At 46.7% G+C, this 21,680-nt stretch overlaps 1 pseudogene across 1 annotated transcript in view; it reads right to left on the bottom strand.

Annotated features, from left to right (window-relative positions):
- Positions 1 to 21,202, bottom strand: part of LOC147318116 (uncharacterized) — a 32,261-nt pseudogene extending 11,059 nt beyond the window's left edge. Inside the window, exons 1-4 of the transcript XR_015124293.1 lie at positions 21,117 to 21,202; positions 10,338 to 10,420; positions 4,110 to 4,224; positions 1,898 to 1,942 (exon numbers count right to left, since the gene is read on the bottom strand). The product of XR_015124293.1 is annotated as an uncharacterized LOC147318116 (transcript). The remainder of the gene's footprint in view (positions 1 to 1,897; positions 1,943 to 4,109; positions 4,225 to 10,337; positions 10,421 to 21,116) is intronic.
- Positions 21,203 to 21,680: the final 478 nt, after the last annotated feature.

The raw sequence follows: 21,680 nt of genomic DNA, 5'->3' as shown, positions 1-21,680 counted from the left end.
ACCGGCCCAATAGGTCCACGTCAGACACCATCACTGCTGCCTTCACTATTCCCTCTCCGACCTGGAAAACGAAGACTCATACATCAGGGTACTTTTTGTTGATTACAGCTCCACTTTCAATACTGTCATCCTACACAAACTCACTCACAAGCTGGCAGCACTCGGCCTGCAGCCCACCCTCTGTGACTGGCTACAGGGCTTTTTGACTGGCAGGCCCCAGTCCATCAGGATGGGCAACAGGACTTCAGCCGGCATTATTACAAACACTGGTGTCCCACAAGGCTGTGTCCTCAGCCCCCATCCTCTACACGCCGTACACCTGTCACTGTGTCGCCTCCAACAAAGATGACATCATTTTGAATTTCGCTGACGACACTGCAGTGATCGGTCGCATCACTGAGGGGACGAGGCGGCTTACAGGAGAGAGGAGGCCGGTCTGGTGTCATCGTGTGAGGACAACAACCTCACCCTCAACACTGACAAGACAAAGGAGATGATAGTGGACACGAGGGAGAAGAGGAGGCCTCACCCACCCCTGTTTGTCCGGGGCCTTGAAGTGGAGAGGGTGAGCAGCTTTAGGTACCTGGGCATCTACATCTCGGAGGACCTCACCTGGACACTGAACACCACACAGCTGGTCAAGAAGGCTCAGCAGCGGCTGCATTTCCTGAGGAGGCTGAGGAAACCTGGTATGCCAGCAGCTTCTACAGCTGCATCGTGGAGGGCACCCTGACCAGCTGCATCACTGCATGGTACGGCAGCACTACTGCTATGGACGGCAAACGCCTGCAGAGAGAACCCTAACAACCACGGAGAAGATCACCAGGACCCCGCTGTCGTCTCTGCAGATCATCTACAGAGTCCAGAGGAGAGCTGCCTCCATCCTCAAAGACCCCACACACCCCCAACACGCACTGTTCACACTTCTGCCCTCGAGACGAAGGTTCAGAACATCCAGACTCAACAACTCCTTCTTCCCCACTGATATCAGACTCTTGAACAGCTGACCCATTTTTGAACAGTAATAATAATTTTTTTGCACTTCTGGTCATCTCACATGTCAAAGCAGTATATTAAGCTCACAGCTCCTTTGTACATAAATCTATTTAATACTTTATTTTTTTTGTCTCCATTTATTTATTCATGCTATTTGTATTTTATCTATTTGTACATATTAACCAGCATCTGTGTGTGGACAGCAGAGAAAGAATTTCATTGAACAGAGAAATGCTTTTCTTTGTGCACATGACAATAAACGCTTTGAACTTGAACATAAATCCAAATTCAAAATCAAAGCAATGATGAGTGACAAGATTCAAAATCCAATCAGCACAAAACACCAGGTCATAGCCCAGAACAAAAACCTCAGAAGCAAATAAAGAACCAGGATGTGACAGTGGCGACGTGTTGTTTATTCACTTCTTTAAAATACTGCAAAGTACCATAAACAAGCTAAGTGCCGTTTGTGGACCCTATCTTTAAAATAAATAAATAAAACAAACTAAATCCACGTTGGACAGAGTTGATTGTACATCAGAGGGACAGCTGCTGCTGAGCAGGCTGGAGACGAAGTTAGAGACGTGCAGAGGAGGGAGGGTGGATAGACTGGACAAAGGATGTTAAGATGGAGCTGCCAGGCAGCAGGAAAACAGGAAATCCTCAGAGAAGATCCATGGATGTAGTGAAGGAGGAAGTGCAGAGGAGGCAGATGATCTGCTGTGATAAATCCTAACGGGCTTTTTGGCTCATTAATAACCAAATATTATTAAAAAATTTCAGTGTATTGTGAAGCACTGTCCAAATTCTTTTACAAATACTTGCAAAGGACATGAAATATCCAGATGTTAAACCTGCTAAACACCATTTAAAAAATGTAAATGACTGAAAGCTTCTTTACCTTTTCACAGATCTTCCAAATCTTGATTGGTGGTAGTCGTTTCCCCTAAACGAAACACATCCTGCATTATTTGTTATAGATTACTTTTTACTTAATTTTATTTTGTACAAGTGGTAAAATCTCAAAGTGAAGTCTGAAATCTTTAGGTGCATTCTTCTGTCATGGTCACTGGGTCTTTGTCTGGTTCCTCATTTCGTCTTCTGATTAGCTCCCACCTGTTTCCTCTGCCCTCCTTACCTTTGACTTAGACTTAGTTCCTCCTACGCCGGGCGGCGCATCGGGCAGCTAGTGATCTCCATTGATGTCGGTCAGCAGTGACTGCTTCAGCTTCGTCCCAGGCAATGTCGACAGTTCTCAGATTGTCCATGAATGTTCGACGCCATGTGGTCTTTGGTCGGCCTTGCTTTTGCTTGCCAGTGCGTGGACGCCATGCCATGGCAATCTTAGCTGGGCGATGAGGGGGTAGGCGTAAAATATGGCCCGCAAAGCGGAAGCGCCTTTCTGCAACAACATCGGCTAATGGGCGGGTGCCTGCTCTTCCTAGGACCTCCTCATTTGTTATTCGGTCCCGGTAGGAAATTCTCAGGATTCGCCGCAGGCCACGTTGTTGAAGCACGTTCAGGTGTTGAATAATTGCACTTGTTGAGCGCCAGGTTTCATTAGTGTAAAGTGCAGTAAGGAAGACGATAGAGTTCAGTAGTCTGATCTTGACCCTTACATTCAGGGAGGTCGAGTTCCAAATAGGTTGGAGACGTCGCAGGACACCAACTGCCTTCCCTACTCTGGCGTCGACATCCCGATCAGAGACCCCGTCATTCGAGATGATGCTGCCAAGATATGTAAAATTCTCCACCTCTTCAGCACGTTGTTGGTTGATCATGACAGGAATGCGGGCACGTGCAAAGCCAACTCGGAGTACCTTGGTTGTTTTGGCGCTGATTCTTAATCCAACTTTCGTCGCCTCCCTCTGCAGGGCCGCGGTCAACTTTTGGAGGTCTTCCTGAGTCGAGCCCAGCAGGGCGATGTCATCTGCGAAGTCCAAGTCATTGAGATTACGTGCTTCGTGCCAGGGCACACCGATGCCAGCTTGGTCAACTGATCGTTGCATGATGAAGTCAATTACCAACAGGAAGAGGAAAGGGGATAGCACACATCCTTGTCGGACGCCAGTATTGATCTTGAAGAAATCTGTGCAGCCGTCATCCGTCCGGACGCAGCAACGGGAGTTGGAGTAGAGACAACGAAAGGCATCTACAAACTGCTGAGGGACTCCATAGTGGCGTAGGATAGCCCATAGAGTCGGCCGGTGGACGCTGTCAAAAGCCTTCTCGAAGTCAATGAATCTAATAGAAATCTTCCTTTGGTATTCCAATGTTTGTTCAATGATCATGCGGAGGGTGAAGATTTGCTCGACGCATGACCGGCCACTCCGAAACCCAGCCTGCTCTTCTCGCAATCGTTCGTTCACTGCGTGTCGTAGCCGATTCAAAAGAGTGAGGCAAAACACTTTCCCGGGTACCGACAGCAACGTGATGCCCCGCCAGTTGTTACAGTCACCCAAATCACCTTTTTTTGGAAGTTTGATGATGGTGGCTTTTGTCCAATCATCGGGTACATGTGATGTTGACCAGCAGGCGTTTAGGAGTCTTGTAAGGGCGGCTTCAAGATGGGGTCCGCCATGCTTCAGCATTTCGGCGAGGATTTCGTCCAGGCCTGCGGCCTTTCCACTCTTGAGGAGTCGGATCGCTGTCTTGACTTCAGTGATGCTGATTTGTCCGATATCGACAGGAAGAAGATCCATGGAAGGTGCCAGGTCTTCGGCCTTGAACCGTTGGGGTGGCTCAGGTTGGTTCAGAGTATCGCGGAAGTGTTCGACCCATCGTTGGTATGCCCTCCTTACCTGCTGTGCGTTTATTGTCTGAGTCTAACTCCTGTCCTTTGGCTTGTCCTCCCTCATTCTGTGGTTTCGCTCGAGTTCTGCTTGTTATCATTTACTCCTGGGTCCACTTCCGTGTTTTTGAAAAGACTTTGGCATTAAAGCTTAAGTGCTGTCTGCGGCACGCCGGGTCAGTATCTGCCTGCTGCACAGGATTACATTACATCTATACAATTCCAGTCACAGTGGCAGAGCCCCACAGTGCTTCTGATAACCAATGTCTATGATACCCACAGGAGCTGTAATGTAGTAATAGCTGTTCCAGTCATAAGATACCTGGTTGTTGAGGTGTTCATAAAGCTTTCATCAAACATGTGTTTAGACAGTCCTTGGAGTCGATGCAGTGCAGCGATGTCAGAGCCGAGCTCCTCCCACTCATCTTCTTTCACCTCTGAAAACATTGAAACACAGTTTAAATTAGTTAAGGGGAACTAAGTGCTGGTTCCAGTTAAGAACCACTCCTACACTGGATTTGTATGCCCCTAATCAACTATAACAGACATTTTATAAGTGATTGTGGCGCGGCTGCAGCGAGGTGCACGCACCTGAGCGGCATCAATGATCACACTGCGCCTGAATTAAAAGGGTGACTGACGTCCTGTCGTCGTCGTTGTTGTTGGGGAAGTGTTCACGTGTGTGCGTGTAAAGTGACGGCAACCGAGAGTAAAAACAGAACGCTGAAAAACATAGAAATGTGTCTCTGCTGTGTGCCTGTAAAGTGATCCATGCTCAATCATCCAGATAAGTCACTCTCCAAAGTTTGATCCTGTTCATCTGGACGTTTTCAGTGGGAGAAACGTTTCATCATCATCATCAGGTGACTCCTTCAGTCTCAGCTGACAACAGGTTGCAACCTTATAAACAGCACATTTGCATAATGACAGAAACAATGACTGTTGGGGAATGGCTGCAATCACAGCATTGTAAGATGGTGACAGATGTTCCCTTAGGCCCCCTCCTCGATTCAGAGATGGTCTTTCCCTTTTCACGTAAATGGCCTCCTTGACTCCGCCCTCAAACCAGCGTTCCTCCCTGTCCAGGATGTGGACATCCTCATCATTGAAAGAGTGTCCACTGGCCTGTAGGTGTAAATAGACACCACTCGGTCGTTGTATGTGTCAATGTACACCTGGCTCTAAAATACTCTACGTTCTTGTTTGTACCTTGCCTAAGGGCTAACCTGTGACCTGTGACATCAGGTCAGGTGGGTGATAATACCAGTGAGATTGGGTACCAAGCTCCAAGTACAAAGAAAGGAGCGCAGAGTGCGACAGAAGCTGACCAGAGAGACAGGATGATGGCGAAGCTGGAAACCTGGAGCCTTCAGTCACCAAGACTACATGACGTATCAACTAGAAGATGTGAAAGCAGCATTACAAGCAATCATCACTGCGACCATCACCGAAACCAACCAGGTGATCAACACTACAGCCATGTGTATGCAAGCAGGCCGCTTGGTGCTATAGCTACAGGAGAGGCTGGATCATTGGATGGTTAGGGGTCAATTTATGATGAAGGTGGTGCAGGACAGTGGAGTTGTGGCCCCATAACACTGTAGTGGACAAATTAGAGGACATCTTGGTATCTTACTTTTGTGTACTGCACATTTCCATTGTTCTATTACTACTCCTACTTTCTTTCCTACATAAAATATATAATCCAAATATAAAATACGCTGTGAAAGAGGGTCTTCTACGCTCCCATGCAACTCTAATGCATTCATGTAGCATTCTTTTAAATTTAATTCTCAGCATTTTGCATTAGTGAGAAACACTAATGTTGTTTCAATCAGTTATAATTACCATTTTATTAAGGTTCAGGTTATTACACAGAAACGGCCACCAAAGCGAAAGCCCTCCGCCACTTGGCTGCGCCTAGAAATCCTGTCCATAAAAATTATGAACAGAACCGGAGACAAAGGGCAGCCCTGGCGGAGCCCATCACCCACCGGGAACGAGTCCGACTTATTGCCGGCAATGCGAACCAAGCTCTTGCAACAGTTGTATAGGGATCGAATGGCCCGTAGCAATGGGCCAGACACCCCATACTCCCGCAACACCTCCCACAGGACACCCCGAGGGACATGGTCGAATGCCTTCTCCAAGTCCACAAAACACATGTAGACTGGTTGGGCAAACTCCCATGCACCCTCAAGTATCCTGGAGAGGATAAAGAGCTGGTCCAGTGTTCCGCGACCAGGACGAAAACCGCATTGTTCCTCCTGTATCCGAGGTTCGACTAGCGGACGAACTCTCCTTTCCAGCACCCTGGCATAGACTTTCCCAGGGAGGCTGAGGAGTGTGATCCCCCTGTAGTTGGAACACACCCTCCGGTCCCCCTTCTTAAAGATGGGGACCACCACCCCGGTCTGCCAGTCCACAGGTACTGCCCCTGATCTCCACGCAACATTGCAGAGGCGTGTCAACCAGGACAGCCCTACAACGTCCAGAGCCTTCAGGAACTCGGGGCGGACCTCATCAACACCAGGGGCTCTTCCACCAAGGAGTTGTTTAACTGCCTCAGTGACCTCGCCCCCGGAAATTGGCGGGTCATTCCCCTCATCCCCAGACTCTGCTTCCTCCTCGGAAGACGTGTCAGTGGGATTAAGGAGGTCCTCGAAGTATTCCTTCCACCGCCTGACAATTTTCTCAGTCGATGTCAGCAGCGCTCCGCCAGCACTATACACAGTGCAGGTAGAGCACCGCTTTCCCCTCCTGAGACGCCTGACGGTTTGCCAGAATCTCTTCGAGGCAGTCCGAAAGTCTTTTTCCATGGCCTCTCCAAACTCCTCCCACACCCGAGTTTTTGCTTCAGCCACTGCCCGAGCCGCATTCCGCTTGGCCTGTCGATACCTGTCGGCTGCCTCCGGAGTCCCACAGGCTAACCAAGCCCGATAGGACTCCTTCTTCAGCCTGGTGGCTCCCTTCACCTCTGGTGTCCACCATTTGGTTCGGGGATTACCACCACGGCAGGCACCAACCACCTTGCGGCCGCAGCTCAATGCAGCAGCTTCGGCAATGGAGACGCTGAACATGGTCCATTCGGACTCAATGTCCCCAGTCTCCCTCGGAATGCTGTTGAAGCTCTGCCGGAGGTGTGCGTTGAAGATCTCGCGGACTGGGGCCTCTGCTAGACGTTCCCAGCACACCCTCACTACGCGTTTAGGTGCACCGGGTCTGTCCAGCGTCCTCCCCCGCCACCTGATCCAACTCACCACCAGGTGGTGATCAGTTGACAGCTCAGCCCCTCTCTTTACCCGAGTGTCCAGAACATATGGTCGCAGGTCTGGTGATACGATTACAAAATCGATCATCAACCCCCCCCCCCCCCAGGGACTCTAAGAAGGCTGGGTACTCTGAACTGCCACTTGGTGCATAAGCGCGGATGACAGTCAGGACCCGTTCCCCGACCCTAAGGCGCAGGGAACAAACCCTCTCGTCCACCGGGAAAAACCCCAACGTACCGGCAGCAAGCCGAGGGGATATTAGAATACCCACCCCAGCCCGCCGCCTCTCACCAGGGCCAACTCCAGACTGAGACAGAGTCCAGCCCCTCTCCAGGAGACTGGTTCCAGAGCCCAAGCCATGTGTAGAGGTGAGCCCGACTATATCTAGCCGGTACCTCTCAACCTCACGCACTAACTCAGGCTCCTTCCCCACCAGAGAGGTGACATTCCATGTCCCTATTGCCAGTCTTGGCAGCTGGGGGTCAGTCCGCCAGGGCCTCCGCTCCTGGCCGCCACCCGACACACAATGCACCCGACCCCTATGGCGCCTCCTGCGGGTGGTGGGCCTGCGGGAGGATGGGCCCATGTCTCCTCTTCGGGCTATGCCCGGCCGGGCCCCATGGACTAAGGCCCGGCAACCAGACGCTCGTCCTCGGGCACCCTCCCCGGGCCTGGCTCCAGGGCGGGGCCCCAGTAACCCTATCCCGGGCAGGGTAAACTGTTCCCTCGATGTTCTCTTCATAAGGGTCTTCTGAATCGCTCTTTGTCTGGTCCCTCACCCAGGGCCAATTTGCCATGGGAGACCCTACCAGGGGGCAAAAGCCCCCAGACAACATAGCCCCTGAGATCCCTGGGACACACAAACCCCTCCACCACGATAAGGTAGCAATTATTATTATTATTCGATTATTATTCCAATTGAAACTGTATAAAAATGTGAAAATTCAAACTCATTTTTGTATTGTTACAAAGGTATTACACTATTATTACTGACGGCCACCATGAGTTTACTTGAATATTAACTGGTTACTATGTTATAATTGAGTGGTAATAACTTTGAAATGACAACAACTGACTTTCCTGGGGGAACCCACCCGAGCGATTAATACAGTTTTATCCAATCTCTAATCATTATTACAGGATTGTTTCTGTCTTGTTATCCTACCTCTGCCACTTTATTGCAGAATGTAAAACTCAAAGTCAGAACTTCATTGCAGATAACAAAGTGACCAAGAAACCCCAAAATACACTATCTAAGCTGGGCAAGAACAGAAGAAGAGACAGAGACAAGAGGTGATGTTCACGGAGAGAGCAAAGAGAGACGCGAACATGACCGGAGAGGTCGGAGGTGAATTAAAACAGGGACACTGAAGACAGAACATGGAGCAGAGACAGACTGTCGGGGTTCCTGGCTCGTTGACCCAGTGTTTTCAGTTTTGTCATTTTAGTTTATTTTTCCACATCAATGTTGTTCTCACTTCCTGTTTTTCCTGTCAGCTCGTCTCATGTGTCGTTAGCCAGAGTGTGTTCAGCTGTGTCTCTCATCAGTCTGTGTGTTTAAGTCTTCTGTTTCCACTCGTTCAACATCATGTCTTTGAATGTGTCTACGCCATACGTGATCCACTCCAGCCAGTTCAGCTATTTCAGCTCAGTAGGTCCTCCGTTTTATGTCCTGTTCATCCGCTCATCATAACAAACACTAGCTTTCACCTATCTGTGAATCCAGCGTTTGGGGCCTCCTTTCCTTGCATCCACACACAACACAAGTCCTGGCACAGACTGGCCAAGAAGAACGAACATTACCAGAAACAACACAGAGCTCGTAAAGACTGCTCACATTGTGTTTTTAATTTATGTTTAAAGTGAAGTTTAATTTTATATTTTTGGTTTTGGTGCCTAACTGCATAAAGCTTGTTAGATATTATAAAATTCAATTCAATTTTATTTATATAGCGCCAAATCAGAACAACAGTCGCCTTATATTGTAAGGTAAAACAGATCAGATCGATCGATGGCTGTTAGAAGAATTATTAGAAATCTTGTTATTACGTGTATGATGGGCGATTTCCATTGTAAATATTAATCTATGAAATGAAGTAGTCTTCAAGTACGCTGTCATTCCAGTGGTTGTCATGGTTACTGTCAGCCGACTCACTCATCCACAGTTCAGTGTGTTTATTTAAAGTGACGACTGTAACAGGGCTCATGAAGGTTTGACCGGCAGCAACAACAGAAACAAACTACTCACAGCTCAGAACAGTCACTTTAAGCCCATCTTAGTCAACAATCTGGTGTTGAATGACTGGTGTGATAATCAGCCCAGGTACAGACACGCCGCGACAAAGCAAAGTGTGATTAAACAGACAGAGAGAGGAGAGTGCAAAAGTGAGAGCGAGCCATGAGACCAGAGGACCATGATGATGGTAGAGTGATGGTGTCCTCCTGTTCTTGGAAAGTCTGGACTGCTGTACAAATGTTTGAAGTACAAACTAGCAAGAACACAAGCACAGACCTGCTTACTTGGGTATTGAGCAACAACTTTGTCTGAGTCTCTTGTTGCTGCGTGCCTCGTGCTTCTTTGTAGTTCCTAGTGTGTAAGTTCCTGGTTTCTGCCTTGAATGAGTTTTTGTACGCTGTTCCTGTGGCTTCCATCAATGAAGTGTGATACAAAATTTGTGTTTTATCTAACCTTTGTGTACTGCTGATATGTAATTGTAACTTTCTTGTACAAATAAAGACGGGAAACAAGTGTAAGCTTTGCTCCGGGTCACGACACGCTTCATTATGAAGCTCAGCTCAACACGAGGGTGAGAACTTCACTCCAACCAGCCGAACAAAGACTGTATCCTCACCATGGGCCTGATTAACGTGCGTGGTTAACATGACTATCAGAAATGTCTTGTGGTCCAGGTACTGCAACAAACAATGAAATAAAACAGCAGCAACAAACAGAACACGATACAGTGATCCAGACTCTAAACTTTGTTTGATGTTAGTGAAGAACCTGCGAGCATCAGGGATTTTACTCTAAACGTCTTTTCTCACAATCGATCCAGCTTCTCCATCATAAAAAATTATGTTCTGAAGAGAAGCCGAATGTTAGTTGCAGTATTCAGGATTCTCATCCAGTGATGTCAGCTCCAAGATGTTACAATATAGACATCTATCCATCCATTCTGGTCTGTTTATCCTTATCAGGGTCGCTGGAGCCTATCCCAGCTGTCATAGGGCAGGGGACACCATGAACAGGTCACCAGAATAAGGAGGAAGTCTCTTACCGAACTCTTCAGTGAGGCCGAGGAGGCTGAAGATGACCAGGAGCTTCCAACTCCAGCAGCCCTGCCTCTGTCCTGGCATGGCCCTGCAAAATATGATTAACATTCAATTCAATTAAATTTTATTTATATAGCGCCAAATCACAACAACAGTTGCCCCCAAGGCGATTTATATTGTACAGTAGATCGTACAATAACAGAGAAAAACCCAACAATCATATGACCCTCTATGAGCAGCACTTTGGCGACAGTGGGAAGGAAAAACTCCCTTTTAACAGGAAGAAACCTCCGGCAGAACCAGGCTCAGGGAGGGGCGGGGCCATCTGCTGTGATTGGTTGGGGTGAGAGAAGGAAGACAGGATAAAGACATGCTGTGGAAGAGAGACAGAGATTAATAACAGATATGATTCAATGCAGAGAGGTCTGTTAACACACAGTGAGTGAGAAACGTGACTGGAAATGTCACGACCTGCGGGATCGGCAAGGCGCTGATCAGCATCTCTTCACTCCTAGCCCTCCTTCTCTTCTCTTTTTCCTCTCCTTCTCCCCTGTTTTGCCGGGGAGGAACTCATGGCGGGTTCACGCCCTCAGTCCACGCCTTCCCGGATCGTGCACACCTGGGCCTCATCAGACCAGCTGGTATATTAGAAGGAGGAGATCAGCTGTTCAACGCTGGATTGTTGTGAAGACTCTAGTCAGTACACGTCAAGCCCAAGTTTCGCATGCTTCCGTCTCAGAAAGTTAACGTGTGTCTCTGTGTTCTAGATTCCCCGGACCTGTCCCCATGTTTCCCCGTGTGGAGTGTGGAAGGAGTGACTGGTCACTAGCGGAGAGAGAGAGAGGTTGGAGTGCGCGCGTGTGTGATTCCCTTGTTTTTCCTGGAACCCTGCCTCTCACATCTTGTATATAGCACTATCCTCGCACTGTCTGTTAATACACTTGGTGAAGATCTTGTAAATAAACCATCTCTGTTAAAACACAACTCCGGAGTCCTGCGAGTGGATCCTCAGAGCAACCCGTGACAGGAAAGGAAAAACTCAATGCATCATGGGAATCCCCGGCAGCCTACGTCTATTGCAGCATAACTAAGGGAGGATTCAGGGTCACCTGGTCCAGCCCTAACTATATGCTTTAGCAAAAAGGAAAGTTTGAAGCCTAATCTTAAAAGTAGAGATAGTGTCTGTCTCCTGAATCCAAACTGGAAGCTGGTTCCACAGAAGAGGGGCCTGAAAACTGAAGGCTCTGCCTCCCATTCTACTTTTAAATACTCTAGGAACAATAAGTAGGCCTGCACAGTGGCGTGTCAGGAAATTTTTGTTGGGGGGGGCAGGTAGGGGCACAGATTTGGAGAAGGGTGGCAGATGTAATTGGCAGATAATGTTAAAAAAAATTCTACCAACCGTTAACCATAATCCAATAACCCTGTAAACCTAATAACCGAATGTGCTTTTAACTCTTGTTAGAATGAGATTTTAACCACTACGGTGCAAAGTTTTTAGATACTGCGTTGATAAAGTACAAGAGATACAATCAGTCAGTGTTTATTCAGCATTCAAGGACAGCAATATTTGCATAGCATTTTTACTGACATATAGTGCACATATGTTTTGGGCAAAAACATTTTTGAATATTAAAATACGAACATTTTTAACATACAATTGGCAAATATGCCAATGTAAAACTTTATGTGCCTGTTAAAAAAAGAAGATAATCTTCTCACAAACTGGTGTTTGATTTTGAAACAGGAAAAAAGTGGAGAAACAACTGAAAAGACTAACATTTGAATAAAACCTGAAAGCAAGTAAATACTTTCTATGCTGCCTTATGGTAAACTTTGGTAATATTGATAAAGAACAACACTGGCTGATGATGAAATACAGTCAGCCACCACCTCTCATTGTTCATGCCGTTACAAAAAAACCAAACAAACTCATCAGCCCACTGGGCAAATGCCCGGTATGGTCAGTCCAGGTAAGTTAAGTCGCGTCTTCTGTCCTTGTAGTTGCTGGTCCGTCTGTGTATCTACCATGTTCCACTCGTGTGTCTCCCTGCTGTCTACCGTCGTCTGCCTCTGCTTGCCCTTCTCGTTTGGCTCTCAGCGAAGGCGGTCGCACTTTTTCTCCTCTCCTCTCCCTTATCTTCCCTGCTTAGCTTCTTATGTCCTTGTCTTGTCTCGTGCTTTTCTCACTTTCCCTGGAACACTCTCTCACAGTCTGTTTCTAAAGCCTAAAGAGAATTATGGATTTGATCAACTGGTCTCTGAATGCAATTGACACGCTCTTATCAACGAGAAGCCCCGCGTCGGGAGAGCCCGAGTACCCTGGAAGGACTTTCCCTGCCGGATACACGATGGACGGGTGGCATAACTGGAGGGTTGTGTGCCTGGTGGGACTGTCGATCGAGGACGCTGAAGATATCTACCTATTCGGAACCATGATAACAGGGTTCTTACTGATCGGAGCTGGCTTGGCCCTGACTTATCGGAGAATTAAGAAAGCAGAACCGGCTATTCAAACCCCCCCAAGGCTGCCCGCTGGGATTGAAACGCTGGGACGAGACGCGACTTTTCAGAACGGGCCCACTGAGTGCAGCATGGTTAAGATCTTGGAGAAGCTTACGGCTGCAGTGAATACTCAGAACAACACCTCTGAGCGTATATTAGATCAGCTCACTGTAACATTGAATATTTAGTATTTACTGCTGTTTACACTTAGCTAGATTAATGCGATGGTGTTGTGTTTAATATGTTGCTTTGTTTTTTTTTGTTTTTTTTGCTTGTTTTCTATTCTTCTCTCAACAGGTGATCCAGGAGATTTTTATTTTTTTTCTCCCCCCCTTTCTCACTGTCCCTCTCCCCTTCTGTTTTTCCTTTCCTTCCTCTTTCTTTCTCCCTTTCCTATCTCTCACTCATGTCTGTCCCGTCTGTAACATCTGAAAATAAAATATAATAAATAATAAAAACAAAGATCGACCAAATGGACCAATACGGCAATGCCACGATGATCCATTTGGCAAAGTAAATCCATTGGGTATCCTTGTTGGTCTTCAGACAACAATTCTGACGGCTAAAGAACCAAGTGGAACAGGCAGAAAAGAAAAAAAATTTTCTGAGACCTCACTGTGGTCGTGAGGTCTCAGAATCTGCTCTCTGGGCACAAGAATGACAACACCATGGAGCGTAAGCTTGATAACATCATGGAAAAGCTCGCGGCTCTCCAACGGGAAATTGAGAGACCTATGTCGGTGTCGGAGTGTTAAAGAACAGCTCTTAAATTATCATGAGTTGTTCGCATAAAAGAAAAACCACCATCACTTCATGCGGCTACCCATTCGGCGCCAGCTGTGGGCTCAAGGCTGGAGCCAAACAAAAAACACCCTGATAACGACTGTGTTGTGACTGTTCCTCCCATCCTATGCAAGGCCACCTGAGTTGGCTGGAAGACTGTTTACTTAGGGCGAAGGACACTGTCTCAGCTTGACTCTGGACACGCACACACATACACACATACTGATATGCACACACTGATCCCCCTGCCTTTCCAAATGCCTTCGATACTTGTTCCCTCCTGGGAACACGGCGGGTCTGTGTGCTGCGCTGGAATGATACCGCTGTGCAGGGCGGCTGCTGAGTTCGCTTCGTATTACTCCTCACCAACCACCCAACCCTGTGGCTTGTCAAGTCTTTCATAATGTTGTGCTGTGGACATTTATGTGCTTTTCTGTGCAGAGGAGTTTTTGTTTCCTGCTCTCATGCTGTCCTCCTGTAGCCCAGCATGAGTAGAGGTCTCTGTCTTTCCTCTTGTACTTTCCCATTGTAGTGTACATTTCAGTGTTTTTCTGTAACGTGACCGATCTCCGACTTGTATCCCCATGTGATGTCTGTGTTGTGTGTGTAAGGTCTGGGGGGGGGGTTTCCATTTCACTGCAGGGCAACCTGCATGTGACGAATAAAGATCGATTGATTGGATTGGATTGAATTGAATATTCATGTTCGCGTTTTTGTTCATGCTCAGTAGTTTAGTTTATCTTCATTTGCCATTTTCTCCCTGAGCTTTGTATTCAATAAATCACCTTCACTCCTTCACGACTGCCTGTGTTTGGATCCTCCTTTATTTCTTCCACATGGCTCACTCTACTCGCCGTGACACCATCTCTGAGTGAGTCTCACAGACCTGAATGTGCTTCAAGTCATTTATTATTCTTAACGTGTTTGATCTGCTGCTCACCCATACACCGCAAACAAGCGCAAGAAAAGGGTTTGGACTGTATTTTTATACGTTTTACAGCTTTTACTACAGATGAAAACCTCCCTCATGGCTATTCATACTACACAAAGTCATTAGCAATAACAAAATTAACCTGTTGAACCCCAGTGCCCTGGGACTCGAGGTGATCTGTTACTTAAATATAAACGTGTGGTTTCCATGGAAATATCAGAATTTCAGCAACACTAAACAGGTAAAACAGATAAAATGATTACAGAGCAGGCAAACTGATTCCTAAACACAAAGCGTGGATCGTTCTCCCGACGGCACGTACTCAAGACATGCTGTTGGTGCTGAAACCCAACAGCTCACAGATCCTGAAGCTGCAGGTTTCATCACTCAAAACAAGAGCCAAACTCTGTTGATGTTTGATAAATATCGTCATGAATTCCCTCTGACTTTGGCTTTTACTTCCTGCACTCTCCCTCTCAGTGTACTCAGAGACCATTTTACCTGCATTATTCAACTGCTGATCAAGCACCAGTCTACCGTTGTGTTCAGTGATGTCGGACAGTTTTAAAAAAACAAAAACAAAACCTTTGACAGGAAAGTGTACCGCTGTTCAATATCGAAGAAATTTCAGCTTCATGAATTTTGTGAAATTGTAAAACGCTTAGCTCTATCTCCAATAAAACCTGTGTAACTTTGTGAAAAACAGAAAAAATCTGTGTATCAATTTCTACCTTAGAGATTAATGGAGAGGAGTTATGACTACAGTTATGAATATTAAATATTAAATAGAATAAAACAACAAAAACTGACAGTGTGGGCAATGAGCTAGCAGAAACTTTTCTGTAATTTTATTTCTTACAGTTTAAGTCCAAAGAGTCGTGCTGACAGAGTTCTCTGTCTTTATCATGTCTGAAACTTACAGTGACAGGAAGGTCAAAGTGGGCAGTACGTGGGCCGCAATGGAAAATGAAAGTTTAGACATATAGATTTAATCAGAGGTTCCTTAGATGCCTGTACTATAAAGTTTCATAATATATGTATACGTGTATATATATATATATATATATATATATATATATATATATATATATATATATACTCAACAAAAATATAAAGGCAACACCTTTGTTACTGCTCCCATTCCCCATGGGATGGACGTAGAGACCTAAAATTCATTCCAGATACACAATATAACCATCCCTCCCAAACAGTGGTCACAAATCAGTCCAAATGTGTGGTAGTGGGCACATCTGCTATATTGAGATAATCCATCCCACCTCACAGGTGTGCCACATCAGGATGCTGATCTGACATCATGAGTAGTGCACAGGTGTACCTCAGACTGCCCACAACAAAAGGCCACCCTGGAATGTGCAGTTTTTTGCGCTATTGGGGGTCTGGGGACCCAGAACCGGTCAGTATCTGGTGTGACCACCATTTGCCTCATGCAGTGCAACACATCGTCGCATGGAGTCTATCAGATTGTCAATTGTGGCCTGTGGAATGTTGGTCCACTCCACTTCAATGGCTGTGCGAGGTTGTTGGATATTCGTGGGAACTGGTACACGCTGTCGTATACGCCGGTCAAGCACATCCCGAACATGCTCAATGGGTGACATGTCCGGTGAGTATGCTGGCCATGCAAGAACTGGGACATTCTCAGCTGCCATCTGCCCTGAACAATGTGAACCATGATTCATCCGTGAAGCGCACACCTCTCCAACGTGCCAGACGCCATCGAACGTGAGCATTTGCCCACACAAGTCTGTTACGGCGACGAGCTGGAGTCAGGTCAAGACCCCGATGAGGACGACGGCATGCAGTTGAGCGTCCCTGAGACGGTTTCTGACAGTTTGTGCAGAAATTGTTTGGTTGTGCAAACCAATTGTTCCAGCAGCTGTCTGGGTGGCTGGTCTCAGACGATCTTGGAGGTGAACCTGCTGGATGTGGAGGTCCTGGGCTGGTGTGGTTACACGAGGTCTGCGGTTGTGAGGCCGGTTGGATGTGCTGCCATATTCTCTGAAACGCCTGTGGAGACGGCTTATGGTTGAGAAATGAACATTCAATGCACGGGCGACAGATCTGGTTGACATTCCTGCTGTCAGCATGCCAATTGCACGCTCCCTCATTGCTTGTGGCATCTGTGGCATTTTGCTGTGAGACAAAAAACTGCACATTCCAGGGTGGCCTTTTGTTGTGGGCAGTCTGAGGTACACCTGTGCACTACTCATGATGTCAGATCAGCATCCTGATGTGGCACACCTGTGAGGTGGGATGGATTATGTTAATATAGCAGGTGTGCCCACTACCACACATTTTGACTGATTTGTGACCACTGTTTGGGAGGGATGGTTATATTGTGTATCTGGAATGAATTTTAGGTCTCTACGTCCATCCCATGGGGAATGGGAGCAAAAACAAAAGTGTTGCGTTTATATTTTTGTTCAGTGTATATATATATATATATATATATATATATATATATATATATATATATATATATATATATATATATATATATATATACATCCTATCCTATGGATAGTATAGGATCATGGCCAAGCTTGAAACCTGGATCCCCCGTAGCCGGTTACCAAGATTACGTGAAGTACCCTCAGAAGGTCTGCTAGATGATGTTAATGTAGTACTACGGACAATACCTACAACCACGATTACCGACACTAACAAGCTGATCTACAATACAGCAGCAGTGATCAGTGAGATGCTTGGCTACAAGTTGAACAGCCACAAGGGGCAGTACCCTCCATGGAGAAGGAGGCTAGAGAGCAAGATCAAAGTAGCACGGAGGGAGGTTAGCCAACTAACGGAGTTGCAGAAAGGTGCGACAAATAAGGTGCCTAAGAAATACAGCAAGCTGTCCATACCTGAGGCCTTGGAAACTGCCAAGCAAAGACTCACAGCCTTGGCCAGCCGCTTGAGGAGGTACACCAGAAAGATAGAAGGCAGGAGAATAAACCAGCTGTTCTCCACAGAACCAGCAAAGGTGTACTCTCAGTGTCAAGGGAACAATAAGAGAACAGCACCACCAAGGCTGGAGACGGAGCAATACTGGAAGACCATATGGGAGAAGGACGCAATCCATAACGGCAATGCTCAGTGGCTAGTGCATCTGAGGGCAGACCACAGCGACCTCCCTGAACAGGGTCCAGTAACCATCACAGTGGCAGATATCCAAGAAAGGGTCTCCAGTATGAAGAGTTGGACAGCACCAGGGCCCGACATGGTTCACGCCTACTGGCTGAAGAAGCTGACTGCACTCCACGAGCGTCTGGCAGCACAAATGAACCAGCTGCTAGTTAACGAGAGACACCCGGAATGGCTAACCGAAGGTCGGACGGTCCTGATCCCCAAGGACCCCAAGAAGGGACCGGTCCCCTCCAACTACCGACCAATAACCTGCCTCAGTACTACATGGAAGCTCCTGTCAGGCATCATATCGGCTAAGATAAACAGGCACATGGGTCAATACATGAGCGGGACACAGAAACGAATTGGCAAAAATACCAGAGGTGCAAAACACCAGCTACTGGTAGACAGAACAGTCAGCCGAGACTGCAAGACCAGACTGACCAACCTGTGCACTGCCTGGATTGATTACAAGAAGGCCTATGACTCAATGCCCCACAGCTGGATACTGGAATGCCTAGAATTGTACAAGATCAATGGGACCCTAAGAGCCTTCATCAGGAACTCAATGGGGATGTGGCGTACAACACTAGAGGCCAACTCCAAGCCCATAGCACAAGTCACCATCAAGTGCGGGATCTACCAAGGAGATGCTTTGTCCCCACTGCTGTTCTGCATAGGCCTGAACCCCCTCAGTGAGATCATTAACAAGACTGGCTACGGATACCGACTACGGAACGGAGCAGTTGTCAGCCACCTCCTGTACATGGATGACATCAAGCTGTATGCCAAGAGTGAACGAGACATCGATTCACTGATCCACACTACCAGGCTATACAGCAATGACATTGGAATGTCGTTCGGACTGGAGAAGTGTAGTCGGATGGTAACAAAGAGAGGGAAGGTAGTCAGAACTGAGGGGATTGAACTACCAGAAGGCAACATTGCAGACATAGAGGACAGTTACAAGTACCTGGGGATCCCGCAGGCGAATGGGAACAATGAAGAGGCCGCTATAAAAGCTGCAACCACCAAGTACCTGCAGAGGGTCAGGCAAGTCCTGAGGAGTCAGCTGAACGGTAAGAACAAGATCCGGGCCATCAACACGTACGCCCTGCCCGTGATCAGGTACCCTGCTGGGGTAATAGGCTGGCCAAAGGAGGAGATAGAAGCCACTGACATAAAGACAAGAAAGCTCCTTACCATGCATGGAGGGTTTCACCCCAAGTCCAGCACCCTGAGGCTGTACGCTAAGCGGAAGGAAGGGGGCCGGGGACTGGTGAGTGTCAGCACCACAGTCCAGGATGAGACAACGAACATCCAAGAATACATTGGGAAGATGGCCCCAACTGACCGAGTGCTCAGTGAATACCTCAGGCAGCAGAAACCCAAGAAAGAGGAGGGAGACGAGGAACCATCATGGAAGGACAGGCCCCTGCACGGTATGTACCACCGGCAGATAGAGGAGGTGGCTGATATCCAGAAATCCTACCAGTGGCTGGACAAAGCTGGACTGAAAGACAGCACAGAGGCACTAATCATGGCAGCACAAGAACAAGCTCTGAGTACAAGATCCATAGAGGCTGGGGTCTATCACACCAGGCAAGACCCCAGGCTGTGTAAAGATGCCCCAGAGACAATCCAGCACATAACAGCAGGGTGCAAGATGCTAGCAGGCAAGGCATACATGGAACGCCATAACCAAGTGGCCGGCATAGTGTACAGGAACATCTGTGCCGAGTATAACCTGGAAGTCCCGAGGTCAAAATGGGAGATGCCCCCAAGGGTGGTGGAGAATGACCGAGCTAAGATCCTGTGGGACTTCCAGATACAGACGGACAAAATGGTGGTGGCTAACCAACCGGACATAGTGGTGGTAGACAAACAGAAGAAGACGGCCGTAGTGATCGATGTAGCGGTTCCGAATGAAATACCAAGGGCTCAGAGAAGAGCTCGAGAGGATGTGGAGGGTGAAGGTAACGGTGGTCCCCGTGGTAATCGGAGCACTAGGTGCGGTGACTCCCAAGCTAGGCGAGTGGCTCCAGCAGATCCCGGGAATAACATCGGAGATCTCTGTCCAGAAGAGCGCAGTCCTGGGAACAGCTAAGATACTGCGCAGGACCCTCAAGCTCCCAGGCCTCTGGTAGAGGACCCGAGCTTGAAGGATAAACCGCCCGCAGGGGCGTGCTGGGTGTTTTTTTTTTTGGTTTATATAAAAAAAAAAAAAACACCCAGCATATATATATATATATATATATATATATATATATATATATATATATATATATATATATATATGAATTATGAATTATTTTTATATTTATACCACATCACACATTTATCTTATCTTTTACTACACAAATACGTATTATTACAGGAAAATGCGACATCCGTGCAATACAAAACATACCCCCCCTCCCAGGAATGTGTGTGGGGGATGGTCTTCCAGCCAGTTAGGCAGGAGGACAGGAAATAAGTTGTGTGTGTAGAAAGAAGGGGTTGATCGTCTGTCTTCTCTTGCAGGAAAAGATCGGAGGAATGGACAAGGTCGGGTAAAACTTTTTATTAACATTAATTACAATGCATGTTCATAATAGGAGTCATACACTCCTCGTTAGAAGGATATAAGCACTAACCCCACAGTGTGGAGGGTTAAAAATAAGAATAAGGCGAGTTTAGTGTTGAAAGTAAAACTGCTACACCCTTACATAGGAAGAGGCCTTGGCCTTGTGTGTAACAGGATGTTCCTGCTGACAGAAAACTGACCAGAAATAGAAACTTTAAGGTGTTGGTTAAAGCTGACATCAGTGTGGAAATAAAAGCTGCGTAGTAACAACTGCAGAGAAGGCAGAAGTTTTCTCATATGGGACAAGATCCGTGGTTGGAGGTCAAAGGTCGAACAAATCAGGGAGGCTAAGTCTAAACCACAGCATCTCCCGGTCGACGGCCAATCACAAACATTACCTGTTAATATTTACTCTGAGTTATGAACTGTGCTTCACTTCTCTGTGTGACACGTCCACAGGTGTGTGACCCCAATCTTTAACTGTCTGACGATAAAATAGTGTGAACTACTAGACTGTCTCCAGTTCTCTGAGTAAAAGAAGAAAACGACACAGTTCCTTCTGAATGTAGAAGCCAGAATGCTTACAGTGCTGAAGTCACTTTTTTGCTTCCAGTACAGACGTCATAAACACTTAAGAAGTCTCACCTGGATACACAACCGCGGTTAAAGAATAATCCTTTGGTCAGTGTTTAACTTGACAGCCTTTGTCAAGTTAACCGAAGTTTTGTTTCCTGCACATTTAAGCTGTGTAACAATGCATGTATCATATAAATGATAAAAACATTTATCACACAGCTGGAAATTGGAATAAAAAAGTTCATAATTACATTTTTTACCTCTTGCTTTACTCACCTGTAAAATGTAATCCTGGTCTTTGGATGTTAGAGTTCAGCTGGAGTGTGAGTTCATGCGTGAGATGGTAGCACCCTTCCACATCATCACAAGTTTCTGTGAGTTGTTTTCTTTCAGTTCTCTTTTTTATCATGCAGAGCAGACCTGCCCTTTGGGCTGGGACTGTGAGAGACGCCAGACATGAGTTTTGTAGGCAGACACACAAATTTCAATCTATACTGGAAAATAAACAATATTCAAGAAAAACATAAATATTTATATAGATAAGATGTTTTATAATATTCAAACATCTCAGTTACATACTGAGATGTTTGAATATTGCTATAACCTGTAATGTTGTGGTGCTTTGTGTCTGTGAAGGTTCTCAGTCATCCAGGTCATCGTAGTCTAAGGAGCTTGGAAAGAAAAGCGTCTGGACTGGATGTTTCATGCAAGAAGCTTCTTCAGTTCTAAGAGCAACTTTTAGGCCCTATGAGAATGTCCCCAAGAGGGTCATGGACCCTCTGTTGCTCCTCTAATCACGTGCTTTCACATCAGACATAGTGCATGCAAACTTTCCTCCAT

This window comes from Aulonocara sp. 'chitande type north' Nkhata Bay, linkage group LG12, assembly GCF_057382095.1.
Source record: "Aulonocara sp. 'chitande type north' Nkhata Bay isolate Kocher_YH1m ecotype deep benthic linkage group LG12, A_spYH_male_GT1.1, whole genome shotgun sequence".
Taxonomy (NCBI): domain Eukaryota; kingdom Metazoa; phylum Chordata; class Actinopteri; order Cichliformes; family Cichlidae; genus Aulonocara; species Aulonocara sp. 'chitande type north' Nkhata Bay.
The sequence above is the reverse complement of the archived record's forward strand: the minus strand, read 5'-3'. Positions and strand labels throughout refer to the sequence as shown.